An 18,149-nucleotide genomic window follows, 5' to 3' on the forward strand; every position below is an offset into this window, starting at 1 on the left:
TGGTAATTTTACCAAGAAAAAACTGGGATCAAATAGAACCCTGAATTCTTGGTAATTTTATCCTTTTCTTAGTAAATACACCGAGATTTTTTTTTCAGTACGATACATCACAATTCGCGCCACGCCACTGACTCAAGTGTGCATCCTCCTAGGGTTGTTGGGCCGCCACGCGGCCGAGGGGTTCGACCCCTATTTTCAACCCAAATTTCTGCAAAAAGAAAAGTGTAGGAGTAAGAGCGGATTGAGTGTTACCTGCTGACGGCGTAAACGTGAGGCTGGGCATCGGGAGCTATTGTGGCCAATGGGTCATCTGTGACGAGATCTGGAGGCGTCCTTGGGCGGGCCAGCCACTTCAGCATCCCGCCGCCTCACCCATTCGTAAATCACCGCTCCCGTCTGAAACCAAGGGGCACAAATCAAATCCAACCATCGTAATTCCTCCAAAGGCCACAAAGGCTGCCTCGTCTGACGCACAACTGGCCAAAATACTCGTTTTAGTAGCAAAAATCCATAATCTGTAATCGTCGGAACAAAGACACAGCGCAACTGACCCATTGACTGTTTAGAAAGAGTAGAGTGGCATCACGAATTAAGAGGCACATTTTTTCACTCAAATCAAAAGCGACATACCTCCCAGACAGAGAAAAATACTTCGTGCATGGGACTCGAAGTTGAGTTTGTATAGATCTATGAAGTTTTCCGATCGTGCTTCAAAATATTTGAGGTCCAAATGTTCAGTTAATACATCAGAAGCATCAACACAGCATGCATCAGCATTCTCGATGAAAGTCAATCATATATGAATGAAGTACTTTAGATGTATAATCAGACCTTCAGCAGGTGAGCCTTAAGTTTTCGGATGCAAGATTTGAAAACTTTTTTGAAAACGATTTTTTTTCTCACTATGCATCGATTAATTTTTGTATTTGGGAAATTTTATAATTACAGATAAGTTTTGCAAAGGATTACAACTTTGTACAGTTACAATTTCTAAATTGACCCTCTATGGCATGAATTAATTTTGGATATCAGATTCTGGGATACACTTATCTATCTTGTAGCTTGCATTACACATTTTTATTTAAAGTTTAAAATTTTTGGAAATCTGTTATTCAAAAAAATAAAAAATTAACGAAAAGGACGACGGACCGGTCTTATGGGAAAAGTGGGCCCGGTTAAATCGGCTGGCGTTTTGATATGTTGTAGGTCTTAACCTACTGATCAAAAGTGTCAATGGGCATTTCTCCCTATCTCGAAGTTTTACCCCCCATTTTGGGGGTCAAAGTTGCCGATTCGGCGTATAATTGGCAGTTTTGACACCCGGGTTTATTGGTCGCCTATGAGATTCTTTGATGGTTTCTTGAGTCTTTTGTATCCTCTGAATAGGCTAGAGACCATCCGAACTCAAAAACTGACAATTTTGCCTTATGGGTAGGGGGGGGGGGGGTGTTCACGCCACCGATTTCAGAGTCGGCGAGCCGCATTAAACCGATTCTTTCGCCATGTTTTGGAGAATTTTTTATGCAAATGATTGCGACTGCATCTAGAAAGGTCGACTAAGATGCAGCTCAGAATATACCCCCGGGCGGGAAGGGGGGGGGGGGGGTGCGACCGAACTCGAGCAGCGTAACTGGCTTGCGCGGGACGGATCAAACCGATCCTTCTATTATGTTTTGGAGAACTTTTTTGCAATTGACTCAGGCTGCTTCTCGAAAGGTCTACTAAGATGCAGCTCAAAATATACCTCCCCCCCCGGGGGGGGGGGGGGGGGAAGCCGACCGAACTCGGGCAGCGAAAGTTGCCCGAGTTTGATTGTTGATCGGTTGATGAGTTGATTGGTTGATGAGATTGAGTTGATAGGTTGACCAATGATTTTGTCATGTTTTGGAGTTTTTTTTTTTTTTTTATCCCAATGAAACAGACTGCATTTCGGAAGGTCGACTGAGATGGAGCACGGAATATGCTGTATGAGAAAGGAGGCTTCTCAATCCGCACCCTCCCTCGCAATAGGATATCTCAGCATAGGTCAGTGTGGCACTGACACTAGTGGAGTGACACTTTTTAACGTGGCTAGGACGATTAAAACTTCATACCATTTAACGCATCATTCAATTTTCAGCATATCCTGATGCATTTCAGAATTTCGACGAGGGGAGGGGTTATTTGCTTTTGAAAAGAAAAAAAATTAAAAAGAAGAAGTACATGACCTTGTTTTTTTCTTAGATTTTCTGATTACGTAAAAAAATCTCAGCGAGCTCGCCTCACTTTCTGCACTGAGAGTTTCCAGGATTTGATCCATTACTTATGGAGCTCCAGGAGAAAGAATGAAAAACCCAGAACTCGTCAAATACCTTCAGAACTGATTGCATTGCATATATTGCCTTTTTGCGAATGCTTTGCTTTCTTCCTCGCCTCTCTTGACATTGTTTAATGCTCGATAATAATGTGCGATTTCATTTAAAAAATCACCTAGATGATATATTTCTGAAATCAACCGACGTTATATACGTCTCAGCCGTAGGAATCATCTGCACCATTAGCTTTCGCTTATAGAAATATTGGGCTCAGTCGGAAATGCGTGTTAGCTAAAACGACCCTCGGAATTATGTATGAGTGATGGTGGTGGTAAAAAATGCCACTATACTAGTGTCAGTGCCACACTGACCTATGCTGAGAGATCCTATTGCGAGGGTGGGTGCGGATTGAGAAGCCTCCTTTCTCATACAGCATATTCCGTGCTCCATCTCAGTCGACACTTCGAAATGCAGTCTATTTCATTGGGATAAAAAAAAAAAAAAAAAACTCCAAAACATGACAAAATCATTGGTCTGATGCAACTCGCGAGAGCTAGTTTCGCTGCCCGAGTTCGGTCGGCTTTTCGGCCCAGTTTTCGCCGCCCCCCCCCCCCCCCCCGGGGGGGGAGGTATATTTTGAGCTGCATCTTAGTAGACCTTTCCAGAAGCAGCCTGAGTCAATTGCAAAAAAGTTCTCCAAAACATAATAGAAGGATCGGTTTGATCCGTCCCGCGCAAGCCAGTTACGCTGCTCGAGTTCGGTCGCACCCCCCCCCCCCCCTTCCCGCCCGGGGGTATATTCTGAGCTGCATCTTAGTCGACCTTTCTAGATGCAGTCGCAATCATTTGCATAAAAAATTCTCCAAAACATGGCGAAAGAATCGGTTTAATGCGGCTCGCCGACTCTGAAATCGGTGGCGTGAACACCCCCCCCCCCCCCCTACCCATAAGGCAAAATTGTCAGTTTTTGAGTTCGGATGGTCTCTAGCCTATTCAGAGGATACAAAAGACTCAAGAAACCATCAAAGAATCTCATAGGCGACCAATAAACCCGGGTGTCAAAACTGCCAATTATACGCCGAATCGGCAACTTTGACCCCCAAAATGGGGGGTAAAACTTCGAGATAGGGAGAAATGCCCATTGACACTTTTGATCAGTAGGTTAAGACCTACAACATATCAAAACGCCAGCCGATTTAACCGGGCCCACTTTTCCCATAAGACCGGTCCGTCGTCCTTTGCAAAATCATGTGGCAGAGGAAAGATTCAAATTTTAAAAACCTCAAAAATATGATGTTACGAATTCTGAACGCAATGCCACAGAGGGTTGAAAGAAAAAAAAATAATAGTCAATACTATCTCTCCAAACCCGGACATTGATTGCCTGGATACGTGTGAGTCCTCCAGAGATCTCTTTACCCCTCTGCCCTCTCTCATGTACGAACGTAAATGCATGGCGGGTTGCATTCTTCTTCCCGTTTATGGTACCATTTTCACTGTTGAATATTTATTTCTAAATTGAATACGTGACGCAGCCGCGTAAATTTGGCTAATACGATCCATTATGTCTACAAATTTTTAGAACTTGATACGAGACTTTAAACGAACTTAGAATTTTACAAGACTCCTTCTCAAAAATGCGTTTTTTTTTATCTACAAACTGTAGGCCTCTGTGTCATAATTTCGGTTTGGCTTAATTAGACTTTTGGGGCGTGTGTCGTTCCGAGAGGCTTGTAGAATACTAATCTAGGTATTCCTTGGTTATTAGACTGAATTTATCAGAGAGGAACCAACTCACATTAAGTTAAAACTGAGAAAAGAAGGCATGAAGTTTTAATCCTCCATAAGAATCAATGTAGAACTTAAACTTGAACCCCTCTCTTCACAAACTGATTTTCTTTTTCGACTTTTAGGTTTTTGGCAGGAGAAAATATACAACTAGAGGAATTCAAAGACATTCTTAACTCAATTTTTTCTGGAAAATGTGGGTTGGTTCCTTTCTGATAAACTCGATCAAATTGGGTGTTTATTTACATACACTAAAATTCCTTGAACGATTGTTGAAAATTGATTGCAACCATCTCAGTATCAGTAATTTTTTTTTTTTCAAATACGCACCTGCGAATGACGTTAATGGCAAACTGAGCATGTGGAACGAATGGAACAATTAAAAAACCACTCATCCACGAGGGAGCTTGCGTAGGCTGCGCGCGGCCAGCCACTTCAGCATCCTGCTACGGTGACAATCCTTAGATTCAATAGGGTATACCTGAAATCAGAGGCAAAATAGGGAATTAATTAAAATTTCAATGAAATGTGCCGGGCATAAATCGTCGCTTGGCGGACAAAAGGGCGTAACTACACTTGGCGTTGAGCCCGGGAAAACGTTGAGTTACGTGGAATATAGGGTTCATCTCGAAGTGTATTTACGCCCTTATGCCGGGAGGGCGACGAAACGTGTTTGTCAGTGAAAGCTCCATTATTTGCGTGACGGAGTCCTAATGAGTTTAAGTTGGAGGTCTCACTATCAGTGAAATTCCTGTACATGTACAACCGAGGGTAAAAGGCCTGAACTCATCATTTTCCAGCCGAGAGGACATCACGACATGTCAACTCTGCAAATTTCTACTCGCAGATCGTATTGTTATTGGAAAACTATTAGGCGCTCCTAATTGATAATTTCACAAATGTTCCTTTCTTACACAGAAAAAACAATTTAGCGCGGAACCCTAATATTTTAGGTAAAATAGCGCCAACTAAAGGCATTGTAGCTGAGCCCCGGCTTTAGGGTCCCGTCCCACTGACTTTAGTTGGCGCTGCTTAACCTACAGTGTTAGGGCTCAGCGCTAAGTTGTTGGCGCGTATACGTAGTATACCGCCTTTGCGATCGTTTCGAACCCTGCTCGATACAATAACCGAGTCCCTTAGTTCCTTACCGAAAAGTGACTACCGCAAACTTCTGAGATTTTCCAAAGCGTGTAAAAAGTTTATTTATCCATCAATAATTATGATTTAAAGTTGTTTCTCATTCTGGGGCTCATTAGTTTATGTGCAGTGAATACCAAGAGTCTACGTTACTTGGTTTTTTCAAAAAAAGCCTAAGAATGCGACGCGCTGATTTAAAATATGCATATATAAGCAGAATCAAGCGAATTGATTCGAGGATGGCTGAGCAGGTCGGCACTCTCGAAATGAGAATTTAACTCCTCCGTTTTGTTCAAAACGTTGCTTTGACAGATCTGTAACCTCGGTTATACTTTTCAAAAGTTGGTACCCGTGCTCTGATAGTGCAATCTGTGTAAGTGCAATCTGTGATGAGCCTCGAGACTCATTAGACCATTAGCTAAACGTGGCTCATACAGGAATCCACTTACCCCTCTCTTTCCCACGCTCCTGCTCACTGCGTCGGCGTCTCGACGAACAATAGCTAATGACGGTTGCCAAGCGATGCCGGGATCCTCAGCCCCTCGCCCAATTACTTACGCTTCATTAACCATTTCACCGTCACGCTAGGATTCGTCCGATTTTCAAAAAAAATTGTTTCGCGAGTTTTTAGCAATTTTTTCCTTACTCTCCGTTAAAACACGAATTAAAAGAGGTCTCATTCATAAAAATCGGCCAAATAGAAGAGAAGTTACAGTATTCGAAATCCGAAGAAATCAACAAAACTTCTCCAAACAAAAAATAAAATGAAGGGGGGGGGGGATTATTAAATTACAATTTAATATGATTGACCATCAGAATGTGACAAGCAATTCAATTATAAAAAGGAGAAAAAATTGAGTGAAATTACAAAAAATTAGCCTCTTGCAAGGGGCTTCCTTGTATGAGTTTTGACCCGAAGACAAGTAAATCCCGTTATATTATTAAAACGAAATTAACTCCATAGTTTAATGCCTTAGTTTCTTGAATACGATTATTTTAAGCACTCGATTTATATCAGCAATTTTACCCATGAGGTGATTTCCTGAGAGCTGATAATATCACGAATTTCTCATAGAGCCCTTCAAAAATGGCTTGCTTTTTGGGCAGCCGATTCGGCCATCAAACCGGGGTTTAAATGGAAGCTGATAATAACACAAAGCTCTGAGAACAATTTTAAGATGAGTATAGGAACGGTTTGTAAATTACGAGGAGAGGCGGGCATTCTGTTCAGCATATCGATACATAAGTATTTTCACACGTAGAATATAATTTTCACGTCAGGGAGTTGACATATTTTGATTTTTTCGATTTTATACGGGAAATTTATGGTTTTTCGGGATTGAAATTACTTACAATTGTTTCATGAAAAATGAATGCACCCAAAATGACTATAGCATTTTGACTTTCACATACCTACGTGCACTCACTAAATTGATTGGTAAATTCAAAGAGTGGGTACATCGACCTGGTATATCAAGTTTCTGCGATTTTTTACGGCAAATCGGTAGATTTTCGGGATGTGGATTGCTTACTTTCAATTCATGAATGAATAAAGCATGGACATGGTTGAGCTTCTTTGCATGAAAAGACGTTTAAAATAACAAAATCAAGACATATTTAATACAATTGCATTTATATCGAGTCAATTTCTTTTTAATAATATAACGGGATTTATAATACCGGTGATTTGGGTATTTTAGCCCCAAAATACCTTTAAATCGACTTTATCTTCTAGGAATTCGACAGAATTTTTCCTTTCTTCGCTTAAATTTTTCCGTAGCACTTTTCTTCAAGAATCTGATAAGATTTTGCTTGAGGCGGATCAAAAAACCTAAATTTTTCGAATAGCTTTCTAGATTCACAATACACGGTCTCGTCAAGGTGCTGGATCGTGAATTCTCTTGTTGTGCTGCTTGCCTTTTTTGAAATCTCTGTAAATGAAAACTAAAGGGGTTGATATGTGCGAGTTAATGACGCGCCTTATCAACACATTGTGTTGGAGTTCACTGCTTGTTTTTTTTTGCGGATGATAAGCGATTTTCAGTAAAATTTCGGACAGAAATTGCACAATCATATTCTTGTAAAAAAATACGTTTATTTGAACCAATATTGCAACCTTCGAACAGAGTTGCGTTCTTTTGTTTCGAAAACGACGAAATAACAAGTTCAAACTGTCCCATTTATTTGTAATTGCTGACAACTTGGAAGTTTCAAACATTTTGTGTGTTTTTTTTTCTTTCTTTTTTTTCTTTCAAGTTGAACTTGAATATTCTTGCGTCACCAACACCAGGAAGAGTAAAAACATTGGATAACGAAGCACATACATTTAAAACCTCGTGCCTGAAAAAAATATTCCTGGTCTTGAAAATAGATGTAAAACTCAGAGAATATTTTCGATGGCTTTCACTGGTTTTGAAATTTCATTCGTGAAGATTTACTACATCGAAGGGGAAACAGTGAATAGTGCGCATCATCATAAGAGTACACTTTCATTCAACAGCGTTGGTCCGCGACAAGGTTGCCATATTTATCCGCGAAATTTTAATTTCGTCGAACGCTCAACGAAATCATCGGGAGACCCTTGCAAAAGCCGGCAACTTGGGGCTCAGCGAGGCACGGAATTTGGAGGAACGAGTCGGGCGAGCAGACGCACAGTGGATCGAGTCAATCAAAGAGGTCGAGCATAAAATTTTTAACTAAAACTGCAAATTTTGATGTTTAATTCGTCACATTTTACATTTCAAGGAGTGCACCCGAATGAAATTTTTACGAGGAAACCAATGGAACCACTTTTAAGACCTCAAAGTTTTGTATAAACGGAGTTATAAGCTTTTAAAGTTTCCAAATTTTGTCCGACCTCTTCCAATGACGTGATCCTTTGTGTGACGGCCTTCTGAAGGTTCTGGCTCTTGTCTGTCAGACTGTCTGCAGCCCCGAACGCCTGCGTTGAACGTCTTCGTCTGCCGACGGGATTGTGACGTCACCCGCAACCGAATTTCGTCCCCGTCATCGTGGTACCGTACCCAACCACTCCGCCTTACGTAATCAACGTTGTCAATTTGATCATTAAAGTCCAAAATGAACTTAAATTAATGGACACTGAAGCAAAGTATGAATCAAGCACCACGTTATATCGTAAACTTCCGGCAAAGTATCACGAGCGCCATGCGATGTCTCCAAATTTCCCCCGTCATTTTATTTTTTACAGAGAAATTTTTCGACGTGGCCGTCTGAAAATTTCACTGAATTTTCTTTCTGCCGCTAAAATTTAGAGAAATTTTCAAACAGACTCAACCAACAATTTTAAAAAAATAAAATGGCTGAAGAAATTTTGGAACGTTGCATGGCGCATATGATACTTCGACTGGAAGGTGACAACATATCGATGTTGAAACGCTCAAACCACGTATCTCGGTTTGCAATGTTGCAGATGAAGATCTGCAGCGTCTCATACTTTATTTATTACCCAACGTCAATTCTTACAAATTTCTGTAATCTTCGCAAATTCTAAGGAAACGTCCAGGAATTATATTGCATTATTATTCTCATGAAAAAAAAAGAAAGAAGAAGAAAAAAGAAAAACAGGGGTTAAGATTTTAAAACGCCGAAACGAGATACATATGGTTGACGAGTTTCATTGTTAGTAGTTCTCCTTCAACATTTTAAGTGGAAAGGTATTTTTCCAACGGGAAGTTTGGAAAGCAACTTCTAGGAAAGATTTTAACAAGTGCACGTAAAAATCAGGTGAAATATACTTTGCTATATGTAGAACTACTATTTCTGACTCATTTCAGAGACAACGTATGAGCCATTAGTTCCTTTATCCAGATAGATGCTTTTATGGAGTAATTAAATATATTAGTTCTTTAATGCAAAATGTTGACATCATCTACGCTTTATACTGTTTAATGGTTATTTTTCTCATGTTTGCGTTTAAGTCTCCGTAGACATGCATAAGCAATGGGTATAGACGTGATAGGCGCTTCTGTGGACAAGTTAGAAAAATGTTGCTGTCGTTATGTTTGCTTCCTTGATCGGGGATCTTTAGTTTTTTCTTATTCTTGTGGTCTCGATGTAGATTAATTTTACAAAAAGGTTGCCAGCCCTCTTTCATTTAGTACGTTCGATATATGTCAATACATCTGCACGGTAGTCGAATAAAGGGAACGAATTCGATGAGTCTCTCAACCTTTTTCATCAGACCTTACATGAGTAAACTAACTTGCAGGCCGCAGACTTGTCTCGCAAATAGACTGATTTAGTGAATGCGTCATTTGAAATAATATCGAACTCTTGGTTCAAACCAAAACAAACTAACATAACCTCACGTGTGAATTCTCCATGAGTTAGTTGTGTTGATTTATTGTGGCCGGTCATAAGTCAATTAAAGACTTATTAAATACGAGAACGTTCGATTGTAAGAAACACTTGGACGCATTTTTCCACCATGATGCAAAGGGCGCGAATCAGAAACAGTGTTCTATATTTGTTTACATTTGAACCAAAGGTTCGATATTATATCGAATGACGTAGCTACTAAATCAGTCTATGGACGTATTTAGGCTAAAAAGAACTATGTGCATAGGATTTGCGTGCAACATAGTCCCTTTTAGCACATAAATACGTCCAAATAGCAGAACAATATTCAGTCCCCATTCAATGCCTCGCCAAGCGCCACCGTATAAGTGTACACATTAAATGACGTTATAACTTAATTAATCGGACAATACATCAGCCGACACGCGTACGAGTCGCACGCATTAGTACCCCGGCCACGTTGCCAAATTCACGACTTATTTCCCATTTCCAACACATTAACTAGAGAAAACTCCGCGGTCCATGCCAAAATCAGGCAAGGCAGCCTTCAAGGTTGCCGGGTTGAGTTGAAAAATTAAATTTCTCCATACAACTCATGTTTTTTATCGAACAACTAGGCAACCTCGTGGCCTATTGAAGCCGGCGCGCGAGTGCGTGAGGGCGGGGCCCCGGATAAATCAGTATCAAATCGATGAATAAACTATGCGCGGGGCTCAAGAAAGCGTGAAAATATGAAAACCGGACTCGGTAATTTTATAATGTCGGCCGGCTTTACACTGGTTAATGTGTAATGGGACTAAAGCTTTTCGCGTTACGTCAGTCTGAGGCGCAGGCGCCGCCGGCCGACTTTGTCCTCTTCTTTCTTTCACTGAAAAAAAAAGTTACGGCTGTATAGACATACCGTCCGTTTCGGGCTCGGATACCGGAACTTCCGGGTGCTGGAGTCGTAACTTCGATTGCTCCGGGTGCTGGAGCCGTAGCTTTGATTGCTCCAGGTGCTGGAGCCGTAGCTTCCATTGTTCCGGGTGCTGGAGCCGTAGCTTTGATTGCTCCGGGTGCTGGAGCCGTAGCTTCGATTGCTCCGGGTGCCGGAGTCGTAACTTCGATTGCTCCGGGTGCTGGAGCCGTAGCTTCGATTGCTCCAGGTGCTGGAGCCGTAACTTCGATTGCTCCGGGTGCTGGAGCCGTAGCTTCCATTGTTCCGGGTGCTGGAGCCGTAGCTTTGATTGCTCCGGGTGCTGGAGCCGTAGTTTCCATTGCTCCGGGTGCTGGAGCCGTAGCTTCGATTGCTCCGGGTGATGGAGCCGTAGCTTTGATTGCTCTGGGTGCAGGAGCCGTAGCTTCCATTACTCCGGGTGCTACACCCGGAACTTTCGGCCTCTAAGCCCGGAACGCGGACGGTGTGTCTACATAGTCCGTAAGGACGCGGCTTCCACACCTGGAGTTTTTTTTCAGTGTTTATTCTGCTCTCTCGTCCAGCTTTACGCGTCTCCTCTTGTGCTTTAGACTAAAATTCGTCGTTTCTTAAACGAAGGAACGTACCAAGGTTGCAAAATTGTATACAAAAATTCAATTTTCTTACAAGAATGCACATTGCACCTGCACAGTTTTTGTTGAGAACTGTTCTGATTTTTGCATGAGGTCAGAAGAATGATCAGTGAAATTTTCGATTAGGAATTCGTAAAACTCTCCTGGAAATACTAGTGCAACTTGAGGCGGAGGAGTTTGGCAACATTGAAATAGAGTTACGTTCTTCCGTGGGAGAGACGACGAATTGTGACGGAAAGGATGAACGGACTACGTTAAACGAAAAAGAACATAGTTTTTAGAAAGCGTAGAATGAAGTTATTTAATGGCGGAAACTCGGAATTTCTCGTGAAAAAGGCTCAGAAGGACATCCCATAGAGGAGTTTGAGGGGGGGGGGGCATAGAAAGGCGCCCCATCGGAGGGGGTTTTGGGGGCTTATTCTACTTCAAAAAGGGGCTCGGAAAGGCTTCCTAAGCTGCAAAAAGAGGGTTTAGGGGACATTATCGGGACAATTTTGAAAAACGAGCTGTCTAGAGAGCGATAATGACCTGATCTTATCAATTTGATGACCTGATGATTGAAATACGTTTTCAAAGATGAAATATATGACACGCTTTATTTAGCAAAGTAGTATGATATGATTGAGCTTTTCAAGATACTTGGATTTGTATATGCAAACCTGGAAAAATGCTCAAAGATGCGAGACAGATCGCATACCCGCTCATATCTGATGAGTACATTTCAGAATAAATTATTGAGCTGCAAAAGTTCAGACCGACTCACGAGGGATCGTTCCCACTCGTCAAATAAGAACAATGTTGTCAGATTTTGAAGTTTTTTACGGAGAAGAAAACTTCGTGCATGAGGCCCGAAGTTGAAGTCATATGAATCTCTGAAGTTTTCGCATCACGCATCTAAAAATTTGAGGTCAAACTGCCAAAGTTCGGGTCCGACACCTGAAGTACTTCGCAGGAAAATTTGCAGGAAAAGTAATAATTATTTCTTTTAAACAATTTTGAAATGCGATTCTTTCCTCTGTATGCAATGAGCTCCAAATCAATTCATACAAGCAAACGAGTGCGCATTTGACTATGCCTCTCAGATTTATTTTATTGAAATCAATTCAGGGGAAAGAGTCAACGGGGAAAGGCCAGCGTTGGGGGGGGGGGGGGCGTGTAAGGCTGTGTTACAGGTGCGTTATAGGGGGAGGGGGGGGGGGGTTAAAATTGGAAAAGTGCGCTGCGTAATACAAAGGACAGACCCCCTGTTTTGCAGAAATCTTGGCCTTTTTTTAAACTCGAGCAAAATATTGCCAATATTTTGAATGGATCGTATTCGATATTGTTTCGAGTATCGTTTGGTTCAAAATCCGTTCCCTCATATTTCTGAATTGACTTTTGAGGCTATGTTTACAAGTTGAACCAATCTATATCGATACAATGTCACCTGCGGGCCGATTATTGAAATTTATAAACAAAGCTATAGACAAAGAAGACATAAGGAGAATACGGCGATTCTATTGGTTGAAATGGGTGGTTTTTATAGACTAAGGGGGTAAATAATGGACTAACTATCGGGTCTCTCGTGGGTTACCGTTAATTAGTCTATTACCTAGTCCTTTGTCCACTGCATCCACCCGCTTCCACCAATAGGATCCCTCCATATCCTTTTTGTCTTCTTTGTCTATTGCTTTGTCCATCAATTTCAATAATCAGCCCACTGTTTGATGAATCGAATACGATCTATACGTTTTCAAAACATTTCGTCCCGATCTGGAACATCTTCGGGAGAGGCCTTGAGATCCTCGAGGGTGGGAGACGGACCGTTTGGCAGCGCGGACGAGGGTGACATGTTTCTCACCTCGTCATTCAGACCGCAGCTCGGCGTTTCATCACGCTGTACATCATATCGTCCGACCAAACAGCGTATCTCGACTTTCTCGTGGTCTATGCCGTTACGTCCACCGCGGCTCGTCTCTAAACGCAGTTACGTGCTTGTGTCGGCGGGGAGACGATATCCCAGGGTTCAAAGGAGATCCACGCTACGATCGCGGGAGTTGGGCAACGCGTTCTTGAGAAGCACCCGTCAAAGCGATTCCCCGGCGGCGCCCGATTTTGTCGCTCCCGAAAATTCTCACGCTTCCAAGCGACATCATTCGCAGCGAGGGCAAAATCAAGTTCATGCGCTTGTTCTCCGACTCCGGTCGCATGCGGAGACGTTGCGGCAATGTCGACATTGCTCTGCGAACACGAAAATGAAGGGGTCAGCGGGCCGATTGTTGAAATTGATAGACAAAGTGATAGACAAAGAAGACATAGGGAGTACGGCGCGATCCAATTGGTTGAAAAGGGCGCACTGGAAAAAAAAACACATTGGATCTAGAGTCAAGATTCTTAAAAACATCGACAAGAAAAAGTACTCTTGATTCAATCAGAATCTAGCTTAAATCAAGAACCAAGCCTCTTAATTCAAGCGGATTTCGTTTTGATTCAAGCAAAAATCCGATTGAATCAAAAGTATTTTTTCTAGTCGATGTTTTTAAGAGTCTGGACTCTAGATCCAATGTGTTTTTTTGTCCCAGTGTGCGTCTTATAGAGAAAATAATGGACAAACTGTAGGGTCTCTCGTGCGTCGCCTTTAGTTAGTCTATTACTTACCTCCTTTGTCTTTTGCAGCCACCCGCTTCTACCAATAGAATCCCTCCATATCCCTTTTGTCTTATTTGTCTACATAGCTTTGTCTATCAATTTCAATAATCGACCCGATGGGGACTGATTATTGGAATTGATAGACAAAGCGATTGACAAAGAGGACATAGAGAGTATGGAGCGATCCTATTGGTTGAGACGGGTGTTTCTCATAGACTTAGGGGTAAAATGACGGACTAACCGTCGGGTATCTCGTCGATTGCCGTTAGTTAGTCTAATACTTACCTCCTTTGTCCAATCCAACCACACATTTTAACCAATAGAATAGCTTCATTTTTCCTCTGTCTTGTATGTCTATCGCTTTGTCTATTAATTTCAATAATCAGCCCGCAGAGCCGAAGGAGCTGAATTGAATCGGCCATTCTCAGATTGACTTAAGCTCCAGAAATAAGAATTCGAGAAAACAATGAAAAGTTTTGATCGATCCGTTCTAAATCTCGGAAGTCAGAAAGATGAATAAGTAAGAAGATTATACAATTTAAAATGGGATTGCGTGGTTGTTTCAAGACCCTAAGATTCTAAAGGAAGAAGAGGAATAAAAAAATGGGCGCTTGAGGATTTTACAGAGTCAACGTACTTGTTTTAAAAAATTATCCGCATGTAAAGTCAAATTTTTAGTATTTCAAGCCATGAATAGCACGAAAATTTCATGTGCGCTTTTTCAACATATAAAATACGATGATAACTTTTAGAAAAAAAAGTCGCTTGGATCTAGAGTCCAGACTCTTAAAAACATTGACAAGAAAAAATACTCTTGATTCAATCGGATATTTACTTAAATTAAGAACCAAGCCTCTTAATTTAAGCGGATTTCCTTTTGATTCAAGCAAAAATCCAATTGAATCAAGAATATTTTTTCTTGTCATTGTTTTCAAGAGTCTGGATTCTAGATCCAAGCTACTTTTTTTTCCAGTGTGACATTGCTAATGATCGCTTACAAGTGCAAAAACTTACTAAAATCTCAAAAATAGAGACATGTTTGGCCTGAAAGAACAAGTATTCAGCCCCTCAATTCTTGAAATTTTGAAATGACTGCGTGAAAGATTAAAATCGGATCAAATTAAGATAAGCGAGCACCTCTTAGCGTTTCAGCGCTATTGAGTCTATTTGTTAATGACATGGCTTTTCGGAAGTTTTTACACATACATGCATTAAAAATATGTTTTTCTGGTTGTCAATTTTGAACAAGATGCATCCATGCCAAAGCACTACCGAACCACTAAAAGCTCTATTTTTGCTCTTTTTTGGCGCCTAAATATTTTTAGAGTGAACGATTCAATTGCATCGCAATGGCGCGAGTGTTTACTTGAGAATGGACCACTATAGACAGGGTTTGAAATTAACTACATGTCAAGCACAAAACTAAAAAACATACTTTTTACTTAGAGAAAAAGCTGCAAGTGTGGACCGAATTAGGGTAACTGCATTAATAGTCAGAGCGGGATTTTATAGCATCACACCATCACACCCAGCCAATGCGAATTAAAAAGCGCTCAGAATCGGTCCAACTCCTTCAAATTATGGAGCTGATTAGAGAGCTTTCTGACCACCAAAAATTTCAAATTGCCGAGGGGGAAAAATTCAATTGATTTTTTGCGATTTAGCCTGATTTTTCCAAAGGGGTCGTCCTCATCCTTGACTTTTCGAGCTTTTCGGATTAACGAGCTTTGAATGATCGAACGACCGCTGTATTGCAATATATTTCAACCCATACAATTAAAGTTACACGTGACACACGATGGACGCATTGAAAATTTCTGATTTTTTAAAGGTATGAAAAAAATTAGTGTTTTTCGTTTAGTTTATATAGATTTCCTTTCTCCTAAAAAAGCCAATGTCTACTTGAATTAACTTGTACGCTCAATTTATTTTAAAAAGTTATATTATTGAATCAATTCCTATCTGGTTGGATTTTCCGTGACAAGTCTGTAATTATGAAGTATAAGGGGGGGGGGGGAGTATAATCGTCTTTGAATTTAGTGCTCTGGGTAAGTGGCAAAAAATTTGAAACGAGTATAGCTCTCTTTTAGATCGCATTCCGATGAACAATTCCCACGACATGTCGATGTCTTTACCTACGATGTCTTTACCTACATTTAAAAAATAACGGAATGCCTTGTATAGTACAAATTCACCCCTAACATTTTTCGCTAGGAATAAAATGCTTATAATGTATATGGAACATCTCTTATTAATCTCTTAAATCTCCATTATTTCAAACAGTGTAAGCATTAATAAAGCACTTTAAGCGAAAAAAGTATGATAATTTTTAGTTGTATTCCTGGCTGATTTTATGACGCTAGCTAGGAGTGTTGTTGCACCTAGAGGTATGATTAATTTACCCATACCTGCATACATCTGGCTGATTTCATCATACCTCTGGTTGATGTTCCCAAATTTTCCCACATTCTTCCAGTCGGCGCCGAAATCAGCCGGAAATACATTTTCATGATTATTACCCTGTATGACACACATTAAGTTCATTTCTCAATTCTACCATTTTCTGGCTGTTATACTCTGTTATACTGTTATACTACTGTTACTCCCTACTTTTCGGAAAATACTTGTACTTTAGTACAAACGAGTGATTAATTCCGGATCCTCCGAATCTAATTGCTAAATTTCATCTAACAATTTTTTTTTTACAGAGGGGAACATTTGTGAAGATTCGTTTTGAAAATTTTAGGAAAGTTGCTTCAAGTCACCTATGAAATCCTCAGGAATTTTCAAAGAGTCTACACTACTATTGTCGATTATTAAAAAAATGAATGGTCCTAAGAGGTCTGGCAATGGTTGATGTGACATAATTAATTTCTGCTCAATGTGATCCAATTAGGTCCACTGATGCATACATTTACCTGACTCACTTGATTTTTTCTTTTTTTTCCAGGTATGTATCAACTAAAATAAAATTCACGACTCTGAGACTCTCGTTGTAGAGCACTTCCCTAACGATGCTGAGCTAGATTTTCCTCAGTAAGCATCTTGTATCCATACGTCCGTTCATATCATCAATTTCAACCAATACGGTGGATTGATTCTGACAATTGTAAAATTGAGAGGTTAAAGGTAGGATTCATGAGATGAAATTCCAGATGAGCTAATATTTCGAGTGGTGCTTGTGGAAACAGTTGAAATTTTGTTGCTTGTGATGAGCTGGGATAGGTAACTGAGGAGAGTCTCTTTCTCCCAAAATCTTTCGTCATTTAAAAATTTCGAATTTTTATTAGTCCTTGAATGCTTTGTCGCCCCCCATATAATCACCAACATGCTGAAAAGATGATTCAACAAAATTCGCGATGAAAAATAGTTGATCACCGAATCACTTTTCCATTCTAAACTGAAATTTACGTCATTTTGGTGACATTTCTTACTGTCAAGTGCGACTTGATTATAGCCAATTTTTTTTTTTAAATTTGCAAATTCAAGAATTTTTTTGCTATTTTTGAGTTTTTTCAAGACATTTCATTGAAATGACGTGAATTTCAATTTCGAATGAAAAAGTTCAAGAATATTTTTGCTTATACCAAGTCATATTTGACAATGTGAGATTTCATAAAAATGAGGAGAATTTCAGTTTAAATTTAAAAGAATGGTCTAGATATTTAAGTATGACAGACATTTTCCTCACAAACCAAAATTTTTGACAACTAAAAGTTAAAAAGTTAAAAGTTAAAAAAAAATGCAAATTAAAAAAAATTAATATCCTGCCAAATCAGGATAAAAATACTCACTGAAACTTTCGCAGACTCAAGTCCAATAATCCTCCAAAAAAGGGGCGAAAATACAACCGGCCAAGTATCCTTAACGCCGAGAGGGGCGGCAAGACAAAACCAAAAACACTCAAAAACAACCAAAACACAACTTTCACAAAAAACCGCGAAAATCCGATCACGATCACACACCTATCGATCTCGTAAGACGGTAGCGGAACACACCAGCTTGTCACACACCGAACTGCGAAAACACGCGGACACACGACCGGCAGACGAACGCGACGAACACGTGCGCGTCTCGATCGCTCGCTTCGAACTGGACCAAAAACGGAACGAGTGGATAGTGCAGTTACCGGCTCGGTGAGAGCAGCACCGTCTACCTGGATCCACCCGGGACCCCCCCTTCCTCCCCCCCAAGGTCCCCTGACGGCGATTCATCACGGCTCATGATTCTATCGGATTCTTTCACCGGATCAGTAAAATTCTGCGGAGGCCGAAGGATGCACGTATCCAATTTTTTCCGTCTCCGATGGTCGGATTGCGAGGGTGAAGCGTGTGGTTTTGATCTCTAGAATTAAGATTCTTGGACATTGTCATGTGAATCACGCAATGCATCAATGGCTTAAGGTGATTCGTCGAGCTCACTGACGTCGTCGAACTA

At 40.7% G+C, this 18,149-nt stretch overlaps 1 non-coding gene across 1 annotated transcript; it reads right to left on the reverse strand.

Moving 5' to 3' along the window:
* Window positions 1-165: 165 nt before the first annotated feature.
* On the reverse strand, window positions 166-17,825 carry LOC109043713 (uncharacterized). Its single transcript, XR_011900060.1, has 3 exons — window positions 17,507-17,825; window positions 4,413-4,563; window positions 166-396 (listed from the first exon to the last, which is right to left on the reverse strand). It is a non-coding gene; the product is annotated as an uncharacterized protein (transcript).
* Window positions 17,826-18,149: the final 324 nt, after the last annotated feature.

This window comes from Bemisia tabaci, chromosome 6 (assembly GCF_918797505.1).
Source record: "Bemisia tabaci chromosome 6, PGI_BMITA_v3".
Classification (NCBI taxonomy): Eukaryota; Metazoa; Arthropoda; class Insecta; order Hemiptera; family Aleyrodidae; genus Bemisia; species Bemisia tabaci.